Raw genomic sequence first — 27,182 nt, 5'->3', positions numbered from 1 at the left:
AATTTTCAGAGGCATTTCAATCAATTGCCACTTGCCTTATATCAGCACGGAGCCAAAAGAATAGGGAGCTAAGTAGAATCGTCTTGTAGAAACAGGAATGAGGATCATTGTATTGATTAACTTGTGTGCAATTGAAAGGTTGGCAGAGCTATCTTGGATTTTCCCCCCAAAGGTTGGTATTAATTTTGTCTGCAGACAACACTATCCATGGTCTTCATTTCATTGCTGTCACCTGAAGTGAACCTGCACTGGTTGTTCCACTCAAGAGGCAGCAAGGGCTGAGAGCAGTGCAGGAAGTCAACCAGCTTTCTGCATACTAAATAGGAAGGGTCGGTGAAGGAGATGTCTTTAGTTTAAATTTGAGATGCAGCGAGAAATGAGGCCCTTCGGTCCACCGAGTCCACCACGAGTCCTCCATAGTGTCTGTGAGGTAGCCACTCTATTGCTGCACCACTGTGCCACTCCTAAGAGGTAGTGAGGGTAAGTATCGATGACCATTGACCATGACACTTCACTCTCACTCCTATACAGCACTGCTGTGGGCTCAAACCTGAAGTCTGCGTACAGCGGATGCATACAAATGGCTCGACTGGGCTTGTATTCACTGGAATTTAGAAGGACGGGAGAGGATCTTATAGAAACATATAACATTATTAAGGGACTGGACAGGCTAGATGCAGAAAAAATGTTCCCGATGTTGGGGGAGTCCAGATCCAGGGGTCACAGTTAAGGAATAAGGGGCAAGCCATTTAGGACTGAGATGAGGAAAAACATTTTCACCCAGAGAGTAAGTAGAAGAGGCCAATTCACTGGATGTTTTCAAGAGTGAGATAGATTTAGCTCTTAGGGTTAATGGAATCTAGGGATAAGGGGACAAAGTCGGAACGGCGTACTGATTTAGGATGATCAGCCATGATCATGTTGAATGGCGGTGCTGGCTGGAAGGGTTGAGTGGCCTACTCCTGTTTTCTATGTTTCTATGTTTCATACTTGCGGCCAACACCACTCCCCTAGCCCATAGTTTGTGAAATGCTGAGCACTTACTGTAAGCTTTGCCTTTGCCTTGTCAGTGTGGACTCGGTGTGCCAAAAGGCCTGTTTCCATGCTGCATCTCTCTCAGCACAGGGCACTTGCAGAAGCAGGTGGAAGCTCATGGAGGGCAAGGTCATGCGTGGCTTCTACTGCAGAGGAACAGAGTGAAGCATTTTAGTGGGACTGGATGTAAAACAAGGCTGATTGATATTGACATGGTGCACTGGGAAAGGTGCCAGGAAACCTCCATTATCCACTGAAGGGCATTGCGTAGGTCGCATTGTGCAACAATAATCAGAGTTATAACATTGAAACAGGCCCTTCGGCACAACCTGCCTATACCTATCAATGTGTCCCATCTACATCTGTCCCACCTGCCTGCGTTTGACCCATATCCCTCCTATCCATGTACATATCCAATTATTTCTTGTATGCTACGACAGTACCTGCCTCAACTACCTCCTCTGGCAGCTCGTTCCGTACACCCATCACCCGTTGTGTGAAAATGTTGCCCCTCAGATTCCTATTAAACCTTGTTTAAACTCCGGGCAAGAGACTCTGTGCATCTACCCTATCTATTCCTCTCATGATTTTATACACCTCCAGAAGATCACCTCTCATTCTTCTGCACAGCAAGTCACAGCCCTTTTCGCCCTCTCCCTATTTCCCACCAGTAGCCTGAGAAAACACAGAGTGTTCTGAGGACGGCACAGTGGTGTAGCGGGTAGTGCCACTGTCTCACGGCTCCAGAGAGCTGGGTTTGATCCTGACCCCCTGGTGCTATGTGTGTGGTGGAGTTTGCATGTTCTCCTTGTGACCACGTGGGTTTCCTCCAGGTGCTCTGGTTTCCTCCCACATCCCAAAGATAAGCTGGTCAGTGGGTTAAATGGGGTAAATCGTTGCAACTGTGTCGGTGGGTGGTGAAACCTGGGGGTGAAGCGGTGGGGATTAACGGAGGATGATTAACGTTGGATGTGTAAATGGGTGGTTGAAGGTCCTGGGGAACATGGATGTTTCAGGTGGGACCCTTCTTCAGGCTGAAAGCTCGAAGAATGGAGGCGTAGCACACAAGGCATGGTGAACTCGAGGGGAAACATTCAATAGGAATCTGAGGGGTAACTTGTTTACACAGAGGGTGATGGGTGCATGGAACAAGCTGCCAGAGAAGATCGTTGAGGCAAAACTAAGAAACATTTATACAGGTACATGGCTAGGACAGGTTTAGAGGGATATGGGCCAAACGCAGGCAGCTGGGAAGAGTGTAGATGAGACATGTTGGTCGGTGTGGGTAAGATGGGCTGAAGAGTCTGTTTCTATGTGTATCACTCCATGGCTATGACAAGTGGGGTGGGGGTTTGGTGGGCAATAGTTGGATAAAGGCTCGAGATTAACACGTGCAGGGTGTGAGACAGAGGATTAGAGAATTGTCAAGTGAAGCTCGAGAATTGATTCATTGCACAGTACCCACAGGCCTTGGCAGACCGAGTCGAAGTGTCTGGAAAAACGGTTGTCGAGTCAACGCTGCATCTCACCAATTAAGAGGAGCTCATATCAGGATACACCGGGCGCAGTAGACGAGGTTGGAAGGAGGTGCACGTGAACCTCTGTCTCACCTGGGTGGACTGCTGGGGTCCCTGGATGGAGATGAGGGAGGAGATACAGGGTCAGGTGTTGCATCTCCTGCGGTTGCAGGGGAATGTACCTGGGGAGGGGGTGGTTTGGGTGGGAAGGGATAAGTGAACCAGGGAGTTGCAGAGGGAACGGTCTCTGCAGAACGCGGAGCGCGGGTGTAGATGGACCGTTACTTGATGAATTTCCTGGTACACATTTTAAGGTTATGACAGGTCACTATAGGTTTTGGACAGAGTTAGATACTGTAAGGCAGTCCAAGGAAATATTGCAACTGCGGTTGTACAAGTCATATTGCCTGGCCAGACGCCCGACCCCTTCATGCCAATGTCGCTGCCAGGACATTGCTCCTTTACGGCCAAATTAAGGGTCTACATTTCTTACTTGAAGGGTAGGGGTGGCACAATGGCTCAGCCGTAGAGTTGTTGCCTTTCAGCACCAGAGACCCGGGTTCGGTCCTGACAACGGATGCCATCTGCACGGAGTTTGTACGGAGTTATCTTTGCCACGGCGTGGGTTTTCACAGGGTGCTCTGGTTTCCTCCCACACTCCAAAGACGTGCAGGTGAAATCGTAAAATTGCCCTTGGTGTGTCAGATAGTGTTGGGGTGCACGGGGTGATTGCTGGTCGTGGGCCGAAGGGCCTGCTTTCGCACTATACCTCTGAAGTCTAAAATTACTAGATGGCATCCCACGAGGACCCTTCAGTTTACTGAGAACAGCGAGCCAGTGTTATCTGAGTGCCACAATCTCCAGTGCTTCCATCTTAAGTACCTAGAGTACTGGGTTAAGTGGCTTGATGTACAAATTGAATGCGTTGGTGTTGAACTGAAGTCTTCAGTCAGCGGTTCTGGTACAGGCAACAAGTGACTGGAGTGCAAATATTTTAATGCACTTCCCGACATTGCTCGCTTACATCTGATGTTTGCGAACAATGAATGAGCATAATATAACAATTAACTTCTCAACCTCCTGACACATCACGAAACATCCCCCGACTCGCGTCAACTCATGGGTTGCTGCCTCACAGCGCCAGAGACCCGGGTTACATCCTGACTACGGGTGCTGTCTGTACAGTATTTATACATTCTCCACGTGGCTGTGTGGGTTTTCTCCAGGTGCTCCGGCTCCGTCCCACATACCTAAGACATGCAGGTTTGTCGTGTAATTGGCTTTGGTAAAGCAGGAGGAACGTGTAAATACAGACAGCAGCCTGAGTCGGGATTAAACCTGGGACTCTGGCGCTGTAAAGGCAGCAACTCTGCCGCTGCACCACCGTGCCACCCAGTTCTACTAGCCGTCAGTATAAAGCCAATAGATTCCAGTGGTAAATCCTGGAAACTCTTGCTAAACCTGAGAACGTCGTTCAAGCACCACCGTAAATCATCATTGAGATGTTGGTACAGTGCAGGAGAAGCTGGATGGAAAAGTTAATCAGAGTCGTACAATGCAGAGGACAAGGAGGCTTGAATCAGCTGGGCTGAATGTCTCATATGAATAGGGACAACAAATGCATTTCGTTGTCTCTGTACTGTACACTGACAATGACAATTAAAATTAAAATTGAATCTGATCATATATCAGTACCATTCATTCTCTTTGATGTAGTGCAAATATAACTTCAACATTAGGAAGGACATGATGTCAATTATTCCTGAAGTGATACCTATTTCATTTGTACTGATACCAATGAGGAGTCTTGTCCATGGAACTGACAAGGATATCTAGCTTGAGACTTGTAAGTTCATGTTCATATGTCATATTATCAGAATCCGGCCATTCGGTCATTCTTGGTTCTTGGGTTTCTTGGTCCTCCAAAATATTCCAAATGGAATTTAAACTGGAGGTGGTGAAGGGAGGGCTTGAGCCAGAAAGGGTTATTGGGAAGAAAGAGCTATTTTAAATTTAGTTGCATCTGGTTGGGTAACCATAGTTGGGTGGAGATTATTCCATGCTTAAATTGTGCGGGGGAAGAACGAATTGCTGTATACTGTAACTTTGTAGCTGGGATCACAAATTGGATCGAATGCCCTTGTCTGCTCCTAATCGAGTCTACTCCACCATTCAATCATGGCTAATCTACGTTTCCCTCTCAACCCCAATCTCCTGCCTTCTCCCTGTTACATTTGACACCCTTACTAATGAAGAACCTGGCAATCTCTGCAGTAAAAATACCCAACGCCTCCACCGCCGTCTGTGGCAATGAATTCCATACATTCACCACCCTTTGACTAAAGAAATTCCTCCTCATCTCCTTTCTAAAGATACATCCTTTTATTCTGACGCGGTGCATTCAGTCCTAGACTCTCCCACTAGTGATTTACAGTAGCAGTTAAATCACTGCCAGATGCTGTTATTTACTTCCACGCCAGTCTGCATCATGTTTAAGCGTTATTGCAACTTCTAACTGTAGATTGACGCAGGAATAAAATCCATACAGAAACCACCACTTGTTTCTTAACTGAGACAGCATCTACAAGAGAAAGCAACATGTCGCAGCAGATGCTAGTTTACACAAAAGGACACAAAGTGCAGCATTTCTGGATAACATGGATACTGATGTTTCAGATCTGGAACCTTCTTCGGACTGAAGTAGGGTCCCTACCTGAGATTCTTAGAATAAAGGGGAGGTCATTTAAGACTGAGGTGATAAAAAACTTTTTCTCCCAGAGAGTTGTGAATTTATGGAATTCCCTGCCTCAGAGGGCAGTGGAGGCCAAATCACCAGATGGATTTAAGAGAGAGTTAGATAGAGCTCTAGGGGCTAGTGGAGTCAAGGGATATGGGGAGAAGGCAGGCACGGGTTATTGATAGGGGACGATCAGCTATGATCACAATGAATGGCGGTGCTGGCTCGAAGGGCCGAATAGCCTCCTCCTGCACCTATTTTCTATGTTTTTATGTTTCTATGTCACGAATCACGTTCAGAGATATCTTTAGAGATACAGCGTGGAAACAAGCCCATCGGCCCACCGTATCCACGCCGACCATGATCACCCCATACACTCATTCTATCCTACATATCAGGAGCAATTTACATTGGCCAATTAACCTGCAAACCTGCACGTCTTTGAGATGTGGGAGGAAACCGGAGCACCCGGAGAAAGCCCACGCGGTCACAGGGAGATTGTACAAACTCCTTACAGACAGCATTTGCAGTCAGGATCAAACCTGGGTCTCATGCGCTGTGAGGCAGCAGCTCTACCACTATGCCACTGTACCACTTGACACACTGAGTTACTCCACCACTTTGTACCCTTTTATCTACAAGAGCAAAATGATTGAACATCAGACTCAGTGGTCAACATATGTTGCACCCTTCAATCTGTCCAATGTATGCAATGCAAGTTTGAAATAAAAATGCTAAAACACTGTGGCATTACGAGGTTAGACCATTAACAGCTTCTGGCCATATGTAAGTTGTCAGAATTCCTTCATGGCTCTGGGCTTGTTCACTGGAATTGCAATAAATTTAAATCAGAATTCATGTCAGAAAAAGCAAGTCTGTTTTTTTTTTTTGCAATGCCAGAAGAAGCATTCCAGTCCAAACCGTGGTAAAATCAATAGAAGTTATGTTTTATCTATCAGAGGATAACAGAACATAAAAGCTGAAAATTATTGTTAAAATTGGATGAAATAATAAATGCTTTGGGGAAGGGTAAAGGCAACAGCATCTGATGACACAGAGTTGTCTTGTTCTCTCCATGAGATTGAAATGGTTGTTTGATTCAACCTCCCTCTGCTAAAAATGCTATACTGAATTAAGCCCGAGGAAAGTGGTTTGCTTGTGTTGTTGAAATGATAACCACAAGCATGGATCGGTGTTGTCTGCAGAATTGAGTCTTGATCTAAAATTGAACAGAAATGATAACAGAATTCTGTTCAGCCTCGGTGATTATGTGCCTGCTATGGACATGGAACTTTTTGAATGAAGCAACAAGAAAACACTTCAATTGAGTCATAGAGCACAGAAACAGGCCCTTCAGCCCAACTTGCCCACGCCAACCAAGATGTTCCACCTGCCCGTGTTTGGCCCATATCCCTCTAAATCTTTCCTATCCATCTATCTGTGCAAATGTCTTTTAAATGATGTTATAATACCTTCCTCAACTAACTCCTATATTGTTTCATTTATCCACCTACCACTGTATGATAAAGTTGCCTGAGTAAATATTTTCCTTCTCACCTTAAACCTATATCCACTGGTTTTTGATTTCTCTACTTGGGTAAAAGACTGTGCTTTCACCTCTTCGATTTCTCTTATAACCATATAACCATATAACAATTACAGCACGGAAACAGGCCATCTCGGCCCTACAAGTCCGTGCCGAACAACTTTTTTTCCCCTTAGTCCCACCTGCCTGCACTCATACCATAACCCTCCATTCCCTTCTCATCCATATGCCTATCCAATTTATTTTTAAATGATACCAATGAACCTGCCTCCACCACTTCCACTGGAAGCTCATTCCACACCGCTACCACTCTCTGAGTAAAGAAGTTCCCCCTCATATTACCCCTAAACTTCTGTCCCTTAATTCTGAAGTCATGTCCTCTTGTTTGAATCTTCCCTATTCTCAAAGGGAAAAGCTTGTCCACATCAACTCTGTTATACACCTCTATAAGATCACCCCTTATCCTTCTGCACCCATAACCTGTCCAACCTTCCCGTATAGCTCGGGCCTTCAAGTCCTCGGAATATTCTTGTAAATAATATCTCTTTCCAGCTTCGCAACATACTTCCTAGAGCATAGTGAACAAAACCGAACACAATACACCAAATTCAGCCTCAACAATGTCCTGTACAACTGTAACATAACATCCTGACTTCTATACGCAATACCTAGACTAATGATGTTACTGAAAGCCTTCCTGACCACCCTATCTAACTGTGATGCCACTTACTCGGTGCAATGTACCTGCACTCCTCAGGAACTTTCAAGGAACTATGTTCCTGCAGTCCTACATCACCGCCGCACCGCGACACTCCCCAGGCCCCTATCATTCACTGGGAAGGCCCAGCCCTGGTTTGACTTTCCAAAATGCAACACTTCGCATTTATCTACATTAAAACCCATTAAAGGGTCTGTCTCACTTTCACGACCTATTTCACGACCTCTGCCAAGTTTGCCCTTGACTCATACTCGCAGCAAGGTCAGTCCGAGGTCGTAGGAGGTCGTGATGCTAGTCGTAGGTACTCGTGGCATCAAGTAGGTCGGGGCGTTTTTCTAGCCTGATGAAAAATATCCACGAGTAAAAAAGGTTGTGAATTAGGTCGTAAAAGTGGGACAGGCCCTTAAACATTCTTCAGCCCTCATGCCGAACTGATCAAGTTCCTGCCGTAATTTTTGATAACCATCTCAACTCTCTACTGTACCATCGGCCAACTTACTAATCACGCCTTCTGCATTCCCACCCAAATCATTAATATAAAGCACAAACGGCAATGGATCCAGCACCAATCCGTGAGGCACACCACCAGTCACAGGCCTCCAGTTCGATAAACAACCTTCCACCATCACCCCGTTTCCTTCCGTGAAGTTACTTCTCTATGCAGTCAGCTAGCTTTGCCTGTGGTTGGCTCAATTGTAATCATGAATAGTATTTCCACCGACTGGTTAGCACATTACAAAAGCTTTTCTCTGTACCTCAGTAAATGAGAAAAATAAAGTAAAACTGAACTAATATCATATTTTGCTTGGGCAGCTTGCAACCCAACGGTACGTATCTGATTTCTCTAATTTCAAGAAACCGGTACATTCCTTCTCTCTCCGTCCCTCCCCCACCCTAAACGTTCTGCTAGTTTCACGGATGGTATCCTTTCATTATCACCTCTTCCACAGCCAACAATGGACCATTGTGGGCTCTACCTTTCCTGAGCCATCGGTGCTGGCTGTGATTTGTTCTATGTACCTTTTCATACCTCTAGTTTCCCTCTCCCCTGACTCTCAGTCTGAAGAAGGGTTTCAATAGACAATAGACAATAGGTGCTGGAGTAGGCCATTTGGCCCTTCGAGTCAGCACTGCCATTCAATGTGATCATGGCTGATCATCCCCAATCAGTACGCCGTGCCTGCCTCCTCCCCATATCCTCTGACTCCGCTATTTTTAAGAGCCCTATCTAGCTCTCTCTTGAAAGCATCCAGAGAACCTGCCTCCACCGCCCTCTGAGGCAGAGAATTCCACAGACTCACCACTCTGTGAGAAAAAGTGTTTCCTTGTCTCCTTTCTAAATGGCTTACTCCTTTTCTTAAACTGTGGCCCCTGGTTCTGGACTCCCCCAACATTGGGAACATGTTTCCTGCCTCCAGCGTGTCCAAGCCCTTAACAATCTTATATGCTTCAATGAGACACCCTCTCATCCTTCTAAACTCCAGAGTGTTCAAGCCCAGCGGCTCCATTCTCTCAGCATATGACAGTCCCGCCATCCCGGGAATTAACCTTGTAAACCTATGCTGCACTCCCTCAATAGCAAGTTTCTATTCAAAACATCACCTATTCCCTTTCTCCAGAGATGCTGCCTGAATCGTTGAGTTACTCCAGCATTTTGTGTCGATCTATAAACTAAAATCTTGCATCATTCTGCTGCTTTGCATTGCATTTGTTGTTGTATTGATCATCATTGTATGTCTACTGCTCACTCTGTAAACTTCATGTGAGCGAGGAAATCAAAGCTCTCCATTGTAACTTGGTACACGTGACATTAGTAAACCTAAACTAAACCCGCATCCTGGTTATCTGCTTTTCTAAATCAATTCATTTGTTAGTTTCAGCTTGCAATGAATTTTTAAAAATCACATTTTCATGTTGACCTCGACTTGTTTTCATTTCATGTGTACTTGCAAAGAGCTTTGTTGGCTTTGGAACGTTGCTTACCAAAGGCCACGGTATTTTTTAACAAAAGTAGAACAATTTCATCAATTCAACACAGGGATGTGATTTAGGAACCATCAAAGTAAAGGAAAACATGGCCTTCACTTGGTTAATCATAAAATCTGTACATCTGGCTACCATTGATGCCAGCTCGTTGATTAAAGGGAAGAGCACAGTGTGGGCAGCTTATATATTTGCAACTTCCCATATAGAGCTTTGCATGCTGCCAGTGGCTAATATCAATTTGTATTCACCATTGTTTTAATGTGAAATATAGGTTCATAAATGATCGGAGCAGAATTAGGCTATTCGGCACATCAAGTCTACTCTGTTATTCAATCATGGCTGATCGATTTCATCCTCCTAATGTAATTCTCCTGCCTTTTCCTTATAACCTCTGACACCCATTCTAATCAACATGTGGCAGCAGATCCATGGACAACATAGTCTCATAAATAACGATGTGATTACCACATAATTTACGACAATGTTTTTGGTTGAAGGAAAGCATGATATCCAGGCCACAAGAGGACTTCTATTGCTTTTAGAACAAAGAACATAGAACAGCACGACACAGAGGCCCTTCCGCCCACAATGTCCGTGCCAAACATGATGCCAAGATAAACTAATCGCATCAGCCTGCATGTTTAGGTTTAGAGTTATTATTGCCACCAAAGTCCAGTGTAAAGCTTTGTTTTGCATGCTATCCAAGCTGATCAGAACTGATTTTGGGCGGCACGGTGGCTCAATGGTAAAGTTGCAGCCCGACAAGTCCAGAGACCTGACTACGGGTGCTTATATGTACTATCCAATTCGATCAGGGTGCCACAGTTACACAGCAACAGACTTGCTGCCTTACAGCACCAGTGACCCGAGTTCGGTCCTCACTGCGAGTGCTGTCTGTATGGACTTTGTACGTTCTCCCTGTGACCGTGTGGGTTTTCTCCAGGTACTCTGGTTTCCTCCCACATTCCAAATACGTGCAGGTTTGCATGTTAATTGGGTTCTTTAAATTGTCCCTAGTATGTAGGATAGAACTAGTATATGGGTAATCATTTGTCGGCATGGACTCAGTGGATCGAAGGGCCTGATTCCACGCTGTATCTCTAAACTAAACAAAACTAAATATGCAGTGGACTGCAGTAAAAAGCTTTAATGTTTAAGAAGAACAGCAGATGCTGGAAAATCAAAGATAGATAAAAATGCTGGAAAAACTCAGCGGGTGAGGCAGCATCTATGGAGCGAAGGCAATAGGCAACGTTTCGGGTCGAAACCCTTCTTCAGACAGTAAAAAGCTTATGTTTGCACGCTATCCAATTAATTGAGATCGTACGATACAACAAGCCAGACACAAGTACAGCAGGTAATGCAAATAGAAACAGATCCCAGTGCAGAATATAGTTTACAGCAGTGTAGCATTACAGTTCCAGAGGAAAAGTACCAATGTCCACAATGAGGTAGATTGGAAGATCAGGATTACATCCTAGCTGTGAGAGCACCATTTATTGGTCTGATAACAGAAGAGAAAAAGCCGTCTCTGCGTCTGATGGTACGTGCATTCAAGTGTTTGTATCTTCTGCCTGAAGGGAGAGGGGAGAGCAGGGGACAACCGGGATGAAAAAGGTCCTTGGTTATGTTGACTGCTCTCCCAAGGCAGCGTGAAGTGCAAATAGTGTTGATGGCGGGATAAGGCTTTAATTAAGGTAATATTTCCGAGGGGAAAAAAACATGAATTTCTAAACTCGAGCATAATCTGAAACTGAGGTAACTCGAAATAACTCTTAACATTTTCATATTAACTGCTCCAAGGAACAGATTCAGATTTGTTTATTGTCAAGGGTGCAATGAATTCTTTAGTTTGCATGAAGCGCACAGAATGAACAATAAATGCACTAAGTAAAACAATAAATACAGCAGAAAATGCAAAACAGCGGAATAATGCAAGGGTGATAGTGCGGTAGGAGGTTGTGTGATAAGAAATATACTGAAATGCAATAAAATAATAACCAGATGAGATAGAATAGGAATTGAGGGTCAGTCAGCAGAAGGCTCACACATGTTTTTTCATCTCTAGCCTTTGTCCAACAACCTGCCAAACTAAGGACAATTTACAATTTACAGAAGCCAATTAACCTACAAACCCGCACGTCTTTGCAGGGGGAAACTGGAGCACTCGGAGAAAACCCAGGCGGTCACAGAGAGAATGTCAGGTGTCAAGTGTCAAGTGAGTTTATTGTCATGTGTCCCTGTATAGGACAATGAAATTCTTGCTTTGCTTCAGCACACAGAACATAGTAGGCATTGACTACAAAACAGATAAGTGTCCATATACCATAATATAAATATATACACACATGAATAAATAAACTGATAAAGTGCAAATAACAGATAATGGGTTATTAATAATCAGAGTTTTGTCCGAGCCAGGTTTAATAGCCTGATGGCTGTGGGGAAGTAGCTATTCCTGAACCTGGTTGTTGCAGAGTACAAACTCTGCGCAGACAGCACACATAGTCAGTATCTCACTATGGTGCTTGTGAGGCAGCAACTCTTCCGCTGCTCCACTGTGTCATCCTTCGTGGAACTGAGCTATTTTATTTTTGAAGAAAGAGATTACAAAACTGGTCTTTAAATTACTCAAGGGAAGGAATTGCTTGTAGGCAAGTAATTATTTATGTCCTTGTAGAAGGAACTGGTTGAATTGAGATCCAAGAATTCACAATGTTGTGACACATCAAGGCATGTCACAACAAAATTATCAAGGCTTCGTAAAGATTAGTTTAGAGTTACAGCGCAGAAACAGGCCCTTCAGCCCACCGGTCCGCGTCGACCAGTGATTCCCGCACATTAACACTATCCTACACACACTAGGGATAATTTTTACATTTACCAAGCCAATTAACCTACAAACCTGTGGGTCTTTGTAGTGTGGGAGGAAACCGAAGATTTTGGAGAAAACCCATGTGATGCATTTCGTTGTCTCTGTACTGTACACTGACAATGACAATTAAAATTGAATCTGAATCTGAATCTGAGATAGCACCCGTAATCGATAATAAACCCGGGTCTCCGGCGCTGCAAACGCTGTAAGGCAGCAATTCTACCGCCATGCCGTCTCTCGTATAGCCTCCCGAGTCCTGGCTCTATGGAATTAAAACTTAGCCGCTGTCCATGTTCTCCAGAGATGTTGCCTGACCCGCTGAGTTACTCCAGCATTTTGTGTTCTCTTTGGTAAACCAGCATTTGTAATTCTTTGTTTCTACTCTCTATCCAAATGAACCTACTCAAATCATCGAGAGGAGAAAACAAAAGAGAAAGTTTGGCAAATTGGTCTTGCTGCCTGACCCGTTTAGTTACCCCAGCACCTTGTGTCTATCTTCAAGCTTTCAACCTCAGTGAACCAAGTGACTCCATGTTACATGCAGACAAAGAATCAAGAACGTCAGCACAGATCTCAAGTAGTGCCAGGATAGCACAAACTAATAATTTTCAGTGTGATTCCAATCGTACCGGGACTTCAGCTGGGTAAAGTTGAGCTGGGAGATTGAGACAACAAAACGGGCAAGTTTGGCTCATACCTTCATCACGCTTCCCACCCAACGACAATTCCAGCTCTTAAACGTTCCACACTGCACCACTGGCCAGCATCAGCACTGCCCTGTCTACTAATAATCGCAAGCAACTGTTGTTTCGGTTGGAGACATGCTACGGATGCAATCAAATTCCATGACTAATACATGGGCAGCACAGTGGTGCAGCAGTAGAGTTGCTGCGTCACAGAGCCAGAGACCTGGGTTCAATCCTCACTGCGGGTGCTGTCTGTATAGAGTTTGTACATTCTCCCTGTGGCCGCAAGGGTCTTCTCCTCGAGCTCCGGTCTCCTACCACACTCCAAACACGTGCAGTTTTGTACATTCGTTGTTCAAGTTCAAGATCAAGTGAGTTTATTGTCATGTGTCCCTGTATAGGACAATGAAATTCTTGCTTTGCTTCAGCACACAGAACATAGTAGGCATTGACTACAAAACAGAATAGTGTGTCCATAAACAACAATATAAATATATACACACATGAATAAATAAACTGATAAAGTGCAAATAACAAATAATGGGTTATTAATAATCAGAGTTTTGTCCGAGCCAGGTTTAATAGCCTGATGGCTGTGGGGAAGTACCTATACCTGAACCTGGTTGTTGCAGTCTTCAGGCTCCTGTACCTTCTACCTGAAGGTAGCAGGGAGATGAGTGTGTGGCCAGGATGGTGTGGGTCCTTGATGATACTGCCAGCCTTTTTGAGGCAGCAACTGCGATAAATCTCCTCGATGGAAGGAAGGTCATTGGCTTCTGTAACAAAGTGTGTGTAGAATAGTGATACTGTATGGGATGGTTACTGGTCGGCACAGACTCGGCAGGCCGAAGGGCCTGTTTCAATGCTATATCTCGAAGGTACAGGAAGGTCTGTTGGAATATTCAAAGTGAGAGCGAGGAAACAGTGGTCAGTCTGCAATATAGAGATGCTGTTTTCTCTAAATGTAAACCAGCATCTACAGTTCCTTGTGTCTCTCAACCATTGTTGCTGTCTCAGTTAGCACCTACATAACCCGCAATGGTGGCTTCTGAAAATTAACGTCACGTTTCAATGTCCCTTATGGCAGATGGACATCGAGAAGACCAGTGGGTTTATGAAACGTGGTTTATAACAGGAATGGTGGACAAAGCACTGGTCTGACCCACTTCCAGTCCACTAGATCTAAACCATTAGCCTAACACAGCCTTGGGAGACAGATCATGAGGCCCTGCCCTGGAATGTACCGATAGGGACAGCACAGTGGTGCAGCGGTAGACTTACTACCTTACAGCATTTAACATTGAAAAGACATTTGGCCAGGTACCTGAGAGGGTGGATGTATATGAGCCAGGTGGGGCTGGTGTAGATGGGCCATGTTGGTCGGCACGGGAAAGATGGGCCAAAGAGCCTGTGCCATACTGTATGATTCTATAACTCTCCCCCACCCTCAAAGGCAGGAGACTGGAGTGTCGAGGAAAATAAATAAATTAGCCGTGATTGAATGGCGGAGCAGACTCCATGGGCCGAATGGCTTAATTCTGTCCCTATGTCTTATGGTCTGATGGTCTAATATGACTGATCCAGTGACATGAATTTAGATCCCACCGTGAGAGCTGTTGTACTGATACTCAATGGCGGAAAGAGCGAGTGTCTGAAGAAGGGTCCCGACCCAAAACGTTACCCATCCTTTTTCTCCAGAGATGCTGCCTGACCCGCTGATTTAGTCCAGCACCTTGTGTCTATCTATGGTATAAACCAGCAACTGCACTTCCTTCCTAAACATATGAAAAGTCCACTTGTAAATGTCTATTAGTGAAGAATCCATCGTCCTCACCAATTCTGACCTACAATATATGTGACTCCGGATGCATCAATGTTTAGTTTAGTTCAGTTTAGAGATACAGCACGTAAACAGGCCCTGCGGCACACTGATCCCCCTACAATAACACTATCCTGCACACACTAGAGACATACAAATTCCATACAGACAGCAGCATCCGTAGTCAGGATCGAACCTGATTCCCTGGCGCTGTAAGGCAGCAGCTCTGCCGCTGCGTCACTGTGTTGCCCCCCCGTGCCAACATGCCGCCCCATGTAGTCATATAGTTGACTCCTCACTGCTCTCTGGCAGCTACGCAGCCCGGGTGCAATGAGGCATTGTCAGCGAGGTTAACTTGCTTGAATGAATGAATACACAGAACCCCTCGTACTGGGCAACAATACTTTCAATTGGATTAACGTTGCCCCAATTAAGTTTGCATCTTAACAAGATTTCTGGCAGCAACTCGTAGCTTCTCTTAACAGCTCCAAACTGAAGATCGATAACTCTTGATCAAGGAGGATACTGAAAGTGGCTCGGCTGATTTCAGCTCAAGAGTTTAAGTAAGGGCTCTGATAGCTTCCAAAGTTGCTTGGCTATTATACAGCAGGGAGTCTCAATAAGCACTGCCAGTGTTTATTCTCCATTCAAGTGAATTCCCGTCCTCCCCAATCAAAGCCTATCAGCATTTCCTTCCCCCACGTGATCTTATCTAACCTCTCAAGCAATCTAACCTTGCCGCTGACTGCAACCTCTATCTGTGGTCCTGCCTTTGCACTTTGGGACAATCTCTGGACAAAGAGACTTCTTCTGTTCCCCATCTGATTTCCCACTCATTAACTTGGGTGGAGTTGCTCACATCCAGCCGTGTTGTATTTCTGCAAACAGCTGAACCTCAGTTTGGCAGCTGGTAGAGCTGCCTCCTCACAGTGCCAAAGACCCCGGTTCAATCCCGACCTCAGGTGCTGCCTGTGTAGAGTCTGGACATTCTCCCTGTTTCCTCCCACATCCTCAAGACGTGTGGGTTTGTAGGTCGATTGGCCCTCTGTGAAATTACCCCTAGTGTGTAGGGAGTGGATGAGATAGTATGATAACGTGCGAACAGGTTGATCAAAGATAGGTGTAGACTAGGTGGGCCGAAGGGCCTATTTCCACGCTGAATCTCTCAACCAACCAACTTACTAACTGAACCTAAACATATATCTACACCCATTCCGTACCATCTAGCATCTCCATTCACCTCAATTGCTGTTAGATTCTTCACTTCAGCGTCAGCAGAATCGCCCTTGAGCTTTTATTACAACCCAGAACCGATCTCCCTTCCTTCTTGCATACACCAGCACTGTGTACAGGAAGGCTGCAGAATACATGAATACCCAATCGTTTCATTATGAAACCCAAATATCTCTTTTTGGTTTAAAAGCAAAACAACAGGATGGATGGCCTGGAACAGGCGATGAATATTTCATGAACTTGTATATTTTATCCAACGGCAAATAATTTGATCGTTTCTGCTTAAACAAAATCGCTGTTATTTTTTATGTTAAAGGATCAGTGAACGAACCCTCCAGACACTCTCTCCTCTTCCCGATTAAGTCTTCCTCAAAGCCGATTAGTATTTTAAAGCAGAGATCAGAACTTTGGAACTTTCCTAAAGAATAGTAGAATTAGGCCTTTTGGCCCATCAGGTCTACTTCACCATTCAATCATGGCTGATCTATCTCTCCCTCCTAACCCCATTCTCCTGCCTTCTCCCCGTAACCTCTGACACCCATACTATCAAGAATCTGTCTATCTCTGCCTTAAAAATATCCACTGACTTGGCCTCCACAGCCTTCTGTGGCAAAGAATTCCACAGATTCACCACCCTCTGACTAAATAAAATTCTCCCTATCTCGTTCCTAAAAGAACGTCTTTTCTTTCTGAGGCTATGACCTCTAGTCCTAGACTCTCCCACTAATGGAAACATCCTCTCCACATCCACTCTGTCCAAGCCTTTCACTATTCTGTATGGTTCAATGAGGAGACCCCCATTCTTCTACTCCAGGGAGTGCAGGCCCAGGGCCGACAAACGCTGTTCATGGCCAAACGCTCACCTACGAATGGAGTCAGCTGATTTTTGTCACTTGCTCGCCGTCTAGAGTTGCTCTAGTTCTATTCTAGAGTACTAGAGTTCTAGATTGCTTGATCAGAGTTTAGAGATATAGTGTGGAAACAGGCCCTTTGACCCACCGAATCAGTAGCCAGGTAGAAGGCGATGGTGGAACCTTGCCATTAAAATGCAACCATTGTGAAGATGGGTAGGAAGGAACTGCAGATGCTGGTTTAATCCAAAGATAGACACAAAAAGCTGGAGTAACTCAGTGGGTCAGGCAGCCCTGACGGTGTTACAGTCACAGTCACAGAGGCCGATGTCAGAAGATCCTTCAGGGGGGTGAACCCTTGAAAAGCGCCTGGACCTGATGGTATACTCGGTCGAGTTCTCAAGACCTGTGCGGACCAACTGGCTGGAGTTTTCACGGACATTTTCAACCTCTCACTGCTGATGTGTGAGGTTCCCACCTGCTTTAAGAGGGCATCAGTTATACCGGTGCACAAGAAGAGCAAGGTGACGTGCCTCAATGACTATTGACCAGAGGCACTAACGTCTGTGGCGATCTTCTTCTTTCGTGTGGCATGCACAGCTTAAAGTTGAAGGACAACTTGTTCTATTTGATGTCTGTGGTGATGAAGTGCTTTGAGAGGTTGGTTATGGTGCACATCAACTCCTACCTCGACAAGAACATCGACCAACTACAGTTTGCATACCGCCACAACAGGTTAATGGAGGATGCAATTTCACCGGCTCTCCACTCCGCATTGGACCACTTGGACAATAAAATCACCTACGTCAGGCTGTTGTTCATAGACCAAACTCTGTACAGACAGCATTTGTAGTCAGGATCAAACCTGGGTTTCTGACTCTCCGTGGATTGTCACCTTGTCGTGGTAGACAAGCTTGTGTGGTCTTGAGATCCTGAGAGCAATGCTGTCTGGAGCTATGCTTCTACAGGTGCACAGTAGAGAGCATGCTGACCGGTTGCATCGTGGCTTGGTTCGCCAACTGGAGCGCCCTGGAGAGGAAAAGACTACAAAAAGTAGTAAACACTGCCCAGTCCATCATCAGCTCTGACCTTCCTACCATCAAGGGGATCTATTGTAGTCGCTGCCTCAAAAAGGCTGGCAGTATCATCAAGGACCCACACCATCCTGGCCACACACTTATCTCCCCAGTAGAAGATACAGGAGCCTGAAGACTGCAACGTCCAGGTTCTGGAATAGCTACTTCCCCACAGCCATCAGGCTATTAAACTCACCATACAAAACTCTGAACATTAATAGCCCATTATCTGTTTATTTGCGCTTTATCTGTTTATTTATCCATGTGCGTATATATTTATATAATGGTATATGGACACACTGATCTGTTCTGGATTATTCATGCCTACTATATTCTGTTGTGCTGAAGCAAAACAAGAATTTCATTGTCCTATCAGGGACAAATGACAATAAACTCTCTTGAATCTTGAATCCTGGTAGGGCCACCCATGGCAGTAAGGTCAAGGGGGAGGACTTTGACAAAGAGCAAGACCTCAACGATGGAGCAGGCGGAGGATGACGGCTGACCTTAGGGGTGTAGGGGTTTTGCGTTTCCCTTTACTCCACTTCGGGCCCAACGGCCCGAGTTATTCTCTCCCTTGTCGGAGGGTCAAACGGCCACCACTCCACTCGAGCGGTTTCCAAGAGAGAGAATACAACAAAAGGGATTGCCCTAGGTTCTAGATCTCGGAATTATGGTGGGGTATGATAAAAGGTTGAATTGACCAGAGTCTGTTGATGAGAGAAAACAGAAACCAAGATGGACTCAAAGCAAATCTAAAATTTACAGGCTTTATTAAACAATGAGAAATCGAATCTCACCAACACTACATAATACGTGGCTAAACTTATGCTTTAAACTAAGACTATGGACGAAAAACTATCGGGCACATCGTCAAACTTACTTTACACAATTTTACCCCCCTTTCCCTTTATCTTCTCAACCTCTATCCTATTTCGGGAATTTCGCCAGGTCACCGGGATACTCACAGCTAGGTCGATACAGGCCCACAAGCTGTCCAGCAGAGCAGAAAGAGAGAAAGAGTTCTGGCTTGACTCCGGCTTTTTATACCTGAGCTTCCTTTGAAACCCCCAGGTGGTCCTCTGGATAAAAGGGTTCTTTTGATGATTCCCAGTTTCGATCTGGCATGAACAATAGGCTTCCGATGATAAGGGGTTTTCTGATGTCATGATCCCTCAGCCTGATCGTTATCCCATCGCCTAGATGGGCTCCCATTGTCCCGATGGATGAGTCAGCCACGATGTTTATTGTGCTTGCTGCTGGCCTGTTTACCGCCGTCTGCTGAGGCTTGGTTCCTTCCTTTGTGTATCCAAGATAATCTCGTTATCTCCGTCTCAGCCTTTCCTGTCCACACCATTCGCACAGTTGTGTGATGCCCAAATCCACAGGCCAGACAGGTTTGAAACTTGAAACTGCTTCTTTCTGTGGATTGGGGTTTTTTCCGTTGCAGCCAGTCTTTTTAAAATATCCATGTCCTTATCCGAGTTCTTCCATAATTTTGGAGGATTTGCCCCAATAACTTACAGGGGAGCGCACAATGGCTGGGAAGGCGGATGAAGGCTGGAGCAGAAAAAGGTCTCCAGTCGTCTTGGACTCCATGCCACTGGAACCTGGCCCAAATCTGTCAAGGACAGTGTGGTGGCTGTCTGTGCACCAGTCTCCCCACGTTAAACAAAGTCACGCACAGGCGTCCTCCAACCCTGGAGTCACCCATGGTCAGCCATGACCGAGTGGGGCCTAAAAAATAGGCAGCAACTCTACTACTGCACCACAGTCTGCACTCCATTCTACACATCCACATTTTTGTAAACAATCGATAGAGCCTTCGATAACAGTGAACTCAGAGAGAATTCCTGAGCAGTGGCAGGAGGGATGGAGCTGGACCTTCTTCAGACTCAAGTTGTCCAGGGAGACACAAGGAACTACAGATGCAAAAAGGACACAAAGTGCTGGAGTAATTCAGCGGGTCAGGCAGCATCTCTGGAGAACATGGATAGGTGAATTTTCGGGTCGGGACCCCTCTTCAGATTGAAGAAGGTGCAGACAATGAACGTCATGTTCTCCAGAGATGCTGTCTGACCTGCTGAGTGAGTCCAGCACTTTGTGTCCCTTTGTGTAATCACCAATGATTCAATCTTTCAATTGTTTTTTTATTATCAAGTGTACTAAGGTACAGGGAGATTGTTTTTTGCATACAGATCAGTAAGATTATCGCCGTACGCAAGAACAATTCCCGGTTCAGTAAATAATGCATAAACCCCCCCCCCCCCCCCCCTTCTCCATTGAGTCCGTATGCAAGAGTCGCCATTGTGTGGTCATTTTACAGCTGGCTACAAAGGGCTGTTACAGCCATCGCCTCCTTCCCTGTTGTCCCACTCTCCCTGCACAACCCTCTTCAATCTGAAAAAGGGTCTCGACCCGAAACGTCACCCATTCCTTCTCTGCAGAGATGCTGCCTGTCCTGTTGGGTTCCTCCAGCATTTTGTGTCTACCTTCAGATTAAACCAGCATCTGCAGTTCCTTGTTTCTTCAAAGAAAACTGCTCCATTGGGACAGGGACAAACAATCAAAGCACACCGTACAAAGTCACTGTACTGAATGTTATTCAAGGGCAGAAGAACGTAAGAATGCTGTTCATCGACTACAGCTCAGCATTCAACACCATTATACCCTCTCAACTGATCACCAAACTCGGTAACCTGGGCATCGACCCCTCCCTCTGCAACTGGATACTGGACTTTCTAACCAACAGACCCCAGTCTGTGAGGTTAGACAAGCACACCTCTTCAACCCTCACCCTGAACACCGGCGTTCCACAGGGCTGTGTGCTGAGTCCCCTCCTCTACTCCCTCTTCACCTACGACTGCACACCTGTACATGGTACTAACACCATCATCAAGTATGCAGATGATACAACGGTGATTGGCCTCATCAGCAACAACAATGAGCATCCTTACCAACTGCATCACAGTATGGTATGGCAACTGCTCTGTCTCCGACCGGAAAGCACTGCAGAGGATGGTGAAAACTGCCCAACGCATCACCGGTTCCTCACTCCCCTCCATTGAGTCTGTCCAAAGCAAGCGTTGTCTGCGGAGGGCGCTCAGCATCGCCAAGGACTGCTCTCACCCCAACCATGGACTGTTTACCCTCCTACCATCCGGTAGGCGCTACAGGTCTCTCCGTTGCCGGACCAGCAGGTCGAGGAACAGCTTCTTCACTGCGGCTGTCACATTACTCAACACTGTACCTCGGTGACTGCCAATCACCCCCCCCCCCCCCCCCCCCCCCCCCCCCCCCCCACAGGAAACTCCTCCCACAGGAAAAACACTATGTCTGTATGCATGTAAATAGATTTATTTATTGAAATCATATGCTATGTCGCTCTTCCAGGGAGATGCTAACTGCATTTCGTTGTCTCTGTACTGTACACTGACAATGACAATTAAAGTTGAATCTGAATCTGAATCTGAATCTGAACTTCTCCCAGTTGCCAAACACGTCCCATTCCCACAGTGATCCTTCTGTCCTGGGCCCCTTCCATTGTCAGAGTGAGGCCAAACGCAAATTGGAGGAACCGCACCTCATGTACCGCTAGGGTAGCTGACTACCCTGCAGTGTGAATATCGATTTATCTACCTTCAAGTAATCCCCCCCACCCCCCACCCAATTCGTATAAGCTTCAAAGTCGTCTTGTCGAGTCTCATTGACTGTAATTCCTTCTCACATAACACACAGCTGACAATGGCCTGTTTCCTTTATCATTGTTACCTTTTTGCATATCTTTCATGCATTTGTTCGATATCTCTCCACATCACCATCTAAATCTCTTGTTTCCCTTTCCCCTGACTCTCAGTCTGAAGAAGGGTCTCGACCCGAATCGTCACCTATTCCTTTTCTCCCTCGATGATTTCTGACCGGCTGTGTTACTCCAGCTTTTTGTCTCTCTTCAGTTTAAACCAGCATCTGCAGTTCCCTCCTACACTTCTCCTGTTAGATGCTGAAGTGGGGGTGCTAATGACTTTCATCTGTCCTATTCCTCAGTCTGTGAATGCCATTTTAGTTGGGAAGTACAAACTGTGGCCTCTTCATTCAACCCATTGTTTTAAAAGTTTATTTCCATTCCCATTTATAGAGTTAGCTTATTTTTTCTTAATTTACAAACTGCATTATAGAAATAGTAGAGAACAGCAAAAATGTCCATCAACGGATAAAATGATCATTGCCGGCAAAAAAACAAATAAAATCCCATCCGAGGCAAATATATGTCAGTTTTATGAAGTGGAGAGCTACTTTTGATAGCTGGTAAAATGAATTTATGATGAAATGGAGCTTTGAGCTGAATTCTTTTTATTGTGAAATCTGAATGATGGGACGTGTTTTACAGGGGGATGACACTCCACCAGTGCAGGAATTACGAGGGGCACGGTGACGCCGTGGGTAGAGTTGCTGTCTCACAGCGCCAGAGACACGCCGAGTCCGCGCCGACCAAAGATCACCCGTACTCAAGATCTATCCTTCACTCTAGGGATGGACAATTTACAGAAGACAATTAACCAACAAACCCTCACGTCTTTGGAGTGTGGGAGGAAACCAGAGCACCCGAAGAAAGCCCACGCGGTCGCAGGAAGAACGTACAAACTCCGCACGGACAGCACCAGAGGTCAGGATCGAACCCGGGTCTCTGGAGCTGTGAGGCAGTGGCACCAACTGCTGGTCTGGCCTGTGTGGACATTGGCTGAATGCCGAAGTGGTGAGACAGACCACTGATCCATGTGTGGATTTGCCACCTCAGCAAACAACAGAAGGATCTGTTTGTATACAGGGGTGTACAGGTGACCACTGGTTGGAGCGGACTTGGTGGGCCAAATGGCCTGTTTCCACACTGTATCTCTAAACTAAAACCAAACATTAAACTAATGTCCATAGGATTATGGATCAGGAGTGAAGTGAGTCCTGCACAACAGCATACCTGCCAAGCTTTGTCCTGCCCCTCCTCTCTCCCAACTCCCCCCACCCCACCCCTCCTCCCCTCACTCCTCCCTACAATCAGTCTGAAGATGGGTTCAGACTATTGAACTTTCTTTAATCGGAGTTTATCGGAGTTTTATGAGTGGCACAGCGGTAGAGTTGCTGCCTTACAGCGCCAGAGACCCGGGTTCTAACCTGACTACACGTGCTGTCTGTGTGGAGTTTGTATGTTCTCCTGTGACCGTGTGAGTTTTCACAGGGTTCTTCAATTTCCTCCCACACTCCAAAGACGTACAGGTTTGTAGTTTATTTGGCTTTGGTAAAAATTGCCCATTTTCGCTAGTGGTAGGATAGTGCTAGTGTGCGGGGATCGCTGGTGGGCCGAAGGGCCTGTTTCCGCACTGTATTTCTAAACTAAACTAAACAGTAGATGATAAAAAATGCTGATTTACAATTAAAGATACAGAAGTGCTGGAGTAACTCAGCAGATCAGGCAGCATCTCTGGAGAACATGGTTAGGTGACGTTTCGGGTTTGGAACTATCTTCAGACACCTATCCATGTTCTCCAGGAATGTTGCCTGACCTGCTGAGTTACTCCAGCACTGTGTGTTTTTCTTTTGCAAGCCAGCATCTGCAGTTCCTCGTTTCTACATTTTGTCTCATTACACTATGTGGTTTTTCTCCTTGTAGTCATCCATTGCCTTTGGTCAAAGATTTACAATTTATTTCACAGACGCCAATTAACCGACAAACCCGCACGTCTTTGGAATGTGGGAGGAAACCGGAGCACCCAGAGAAAACCCACGCAGTCACAGGGAGAACGCACAAACTCTGTACAGAGAGCACCATGGTCAGGATCGAACCCGGATCACTGGCGCTGTAAGGCAGCAACTTCACCGCTGCACCACTGTGCCACAAGCTGGTGGAATAGCACATCGAAATCGGCTTGGGTAACTGACAACCTCATGGCATGAACAATGAAATCTTCAATTATAGGTAACGGCACAAATCTCCCCCTCCCCCTTCTTCCTCCCTAACAAACCCCCTTACCCATCCCCATTCTTCCATGTTCCCCACCTGGAGTCACACCTATTTCTCCCCTCCCACTTACATGAATCTCTCTAGCTTCACAATTTATAACTCTTTAATCCTTATGCCTCACACCTTCTGTCTACACATCTCTGGCCTTTGCTCAACCATCTGCCTGTCAAATAACCTACCTCTTGACTCTTGACTTTTGACGAGTATATGATTATCACCCCCGCCCCCTTCACCTGTATCTGCCTAACTTTGTCCTGCCTCTCCCCCCTTCCAGCTTTCTCCCCCCACCCCCACCCACAATCGGTCTGAAGAAGGGCGCCACGACCCAAACTGTCGCCTACCCAAGTTCTTCAGAGCTGCCAAAGATACTCAAATTACTGGAGTTACCCTGACCCCCAATACCCAGAGATCATTAGTAAACATTACCAATTCAGTTGTTACTTGTGTGGAAAGGAACTGCAGATGATGGTATGCACCGAAGATAGACACACAGTGCTGGAGTAAGTCAGCGGGTCAGGCAACAGTTCTGGAGAAAAAGGGTGGGTGACGTTTCGGGTCAGGACCCTTCTTCAGGCCGAAAGTAGAGGGGAGGGAACTGGAGGTAAGAAAAGGCCAGAACAAAGCAGGGCCGGCAACAGATGACCTCAAGAAGGGTGGAGCCCACAATGGCCCATTGTTGGCTGTGGAAGAGGTGATAACAAAGGGATACAAGGATGTGAACAGTGGAACTAGCAGGATGACTAGGGTGGGGGAGGGAGGGGAGAGGGAGAGGGGGAATGCAGGGGTTAATTGAAATGAGAGAAATCAACCCTCGCTGCCTGACCCGCTGACTTACTCCAGCACTTTGCGTCTTTTTTCATGCCTCTTCATTCTTCTTTCTGCCTTTTAGCCAATTCCTTTGGCCCTGAAGACATCATGTTCTCAGGGTCTGGAACCTTTAATAGCTTCAATTATTCAGTTTTAAAGGGTGTGACGCATAGAAAACATTGAAAAGCCAACAAAATAACTCAGCCTCGGTAACCTATCACTTAAATTACTGCCAATGTGATTACACTGTATTGTGAAAGTGGTGCCACTGTTCTTCAAATTGGCACTCAATGTATTATGCTTCAATACATTACGGTGGTAATTATGTTTTGCATGCTGTCACGGCTTATTTATAAAGCCATTGGAGAAGCAATTTGGAATGATTTAAAGAGGGAACATAATCCAGGTGCTACATCCTTTATGTCTTCACATAAACAATCTTTATATATTGCGAGCTTGAATTGGAACTGATGCTTTGAGCGGCTTGGGTAGTGCACACCTTGTACATGTTCAATGAAACATCCAGCAATCGTTGTTACTGACATTAACATAAGGATAATTTACAATGAGATGAATCCAAAGACAATTAACAATGAGTTTCATTGTCTGTGTAACTCGTTATCACCGAGCCCACAGCCCACATGGACCGTTCCCGAGATCATATTCGCATTATTTTTGCATATCTTTCATTCATTTGTTCAACATCTCTCTAAATCATCGCCTATATCTCTCATTTCTCTCTTCCCTGACTCTGAAGAGGGCTCTCAATCCGAAGCGTCGCCTATTCCTTCTCTCCGGAGATGCTGCCTGACCTGCTGAGATACTCCAGCAGTTTGTGTCTATCACAATTAACAACAGACTGGCAGTACACTGTCACTGCTCCGTTTGTCAATTGTTTTTGAGTCGAGTCATAGAGTCATACAGATGGGACACAGGCCCTTCGGCCCAACTCATCCATGCCGACCATGATGCCCCCACATCACTCTTTCATCAGGCAAGACTTTTCGGGAGCTCCAGTCACAGCAGCTTCATCTACCCCAATTTGCAAGGCTTGAATTCACCGCGGGATCTTCCATCGCCCGGCGGGGGCTTCAATATTGCGAGCCTCAATCGCCTTGATGCAGCAGTTTGACTGCCTGACCGCGGGAGAAGAAGCAAGGAGGAGATAAGACATTTTTTACCTTCCATCACAGTGAGGAGGTGCCTGGAGGAGAGTCACTGTGATGGATGTTTATGTTAAATTATGCAATTGTGTGTTTTGTTTGCTTTTTATTGTTATGATTGTATGGCAACGGCATCTCGTTCAAATTTACTTTGAATGACAAATAAATGCAATCAATCAATCAATCAATCGGTCAAAAGGTATAGTATTGTGAAAACGCACACCTCCAGATTCAGGGACAGTTTCTTCCCAGCTGTTATCAGGCAATTGAATCATCCTGCCAGAACCAGAGAGCAGTGCTGAACCACATCATCGGGGACCCTCGGACTATCGTTGATCGGACTTGGCTCGCTTTACCATGCACTAAATGTTATTCCCTTATCGTGTGTCTGCACACTGTGCATGGCTCGATTGTAATCATGTATTGTCTTTCCGCTGATTGGATAGCACGCAACAAAAGCTTTTCACTGTACCTCGGTACACTTGACAATAAACTAAACTGATATTCAAGCCATTCCCATTTTCCCGCGTTTGACCCATATCCCTCTAAACCTTTCCCAGCCACATACCTGTCCGTCAGTTGCAAAAGTGTTGAACGCAGTTAAATATTGAAGCACAATGACTTATTTGTGCTGATCTATGACACAAAGCCCAGCCAAGACTGCACCTGTCCCGTATCGAAGGAGTGAGATCGTAAAATATCTACTTTGTTCCAGCATTCACTCATCATATTGTGAGCTGAAAACGTCTCCGGACTCAAAGGATGGCTGGCTAGTTCCCTTTCCAGTCATCTGTATTCTGTGTCACTTTTCCAGAATGAACTTGTATATACTCGGCCCTAACAGAATGATGTTAGATTACAACAATATGACAAGCGAAACAAATACATTAGTTTTGATTTACTGTGTTACATTTTGACACTGCTAATACTGCACATCTATTTTCAATTTAAAATAAAGTAGAAGCATGTACGAATACACAAGCATAAGCTTTTAGTACATCGATAAATTTTGCCAGATAATTTATGGGATATACTATTTCTTTTTTAATGCTGAGGATGATAAAGTAGCAATTGAATGTATGTTTTAATTTTTTTTTATTGTTATCAGTTTCCTACAGCA

Source organism: Leucoraja erinacea, chromosome 5 (genome assembly GCF_028641065.1).
Source record: "Leucoraja erinacea ecotype New England chromosome 5, Leri_hhj_1, whole genome shotgun sequence".
Classification (NCBI taxonomy): Eukaryota; Metazoa; Chordata; class Chondrichthyes; order Rajiformes; family Rajidae; genus Leucoraja; species Leucoraja erinaceus.
This window is presented reverse-complemented; position numbering follows the sequence as displayed.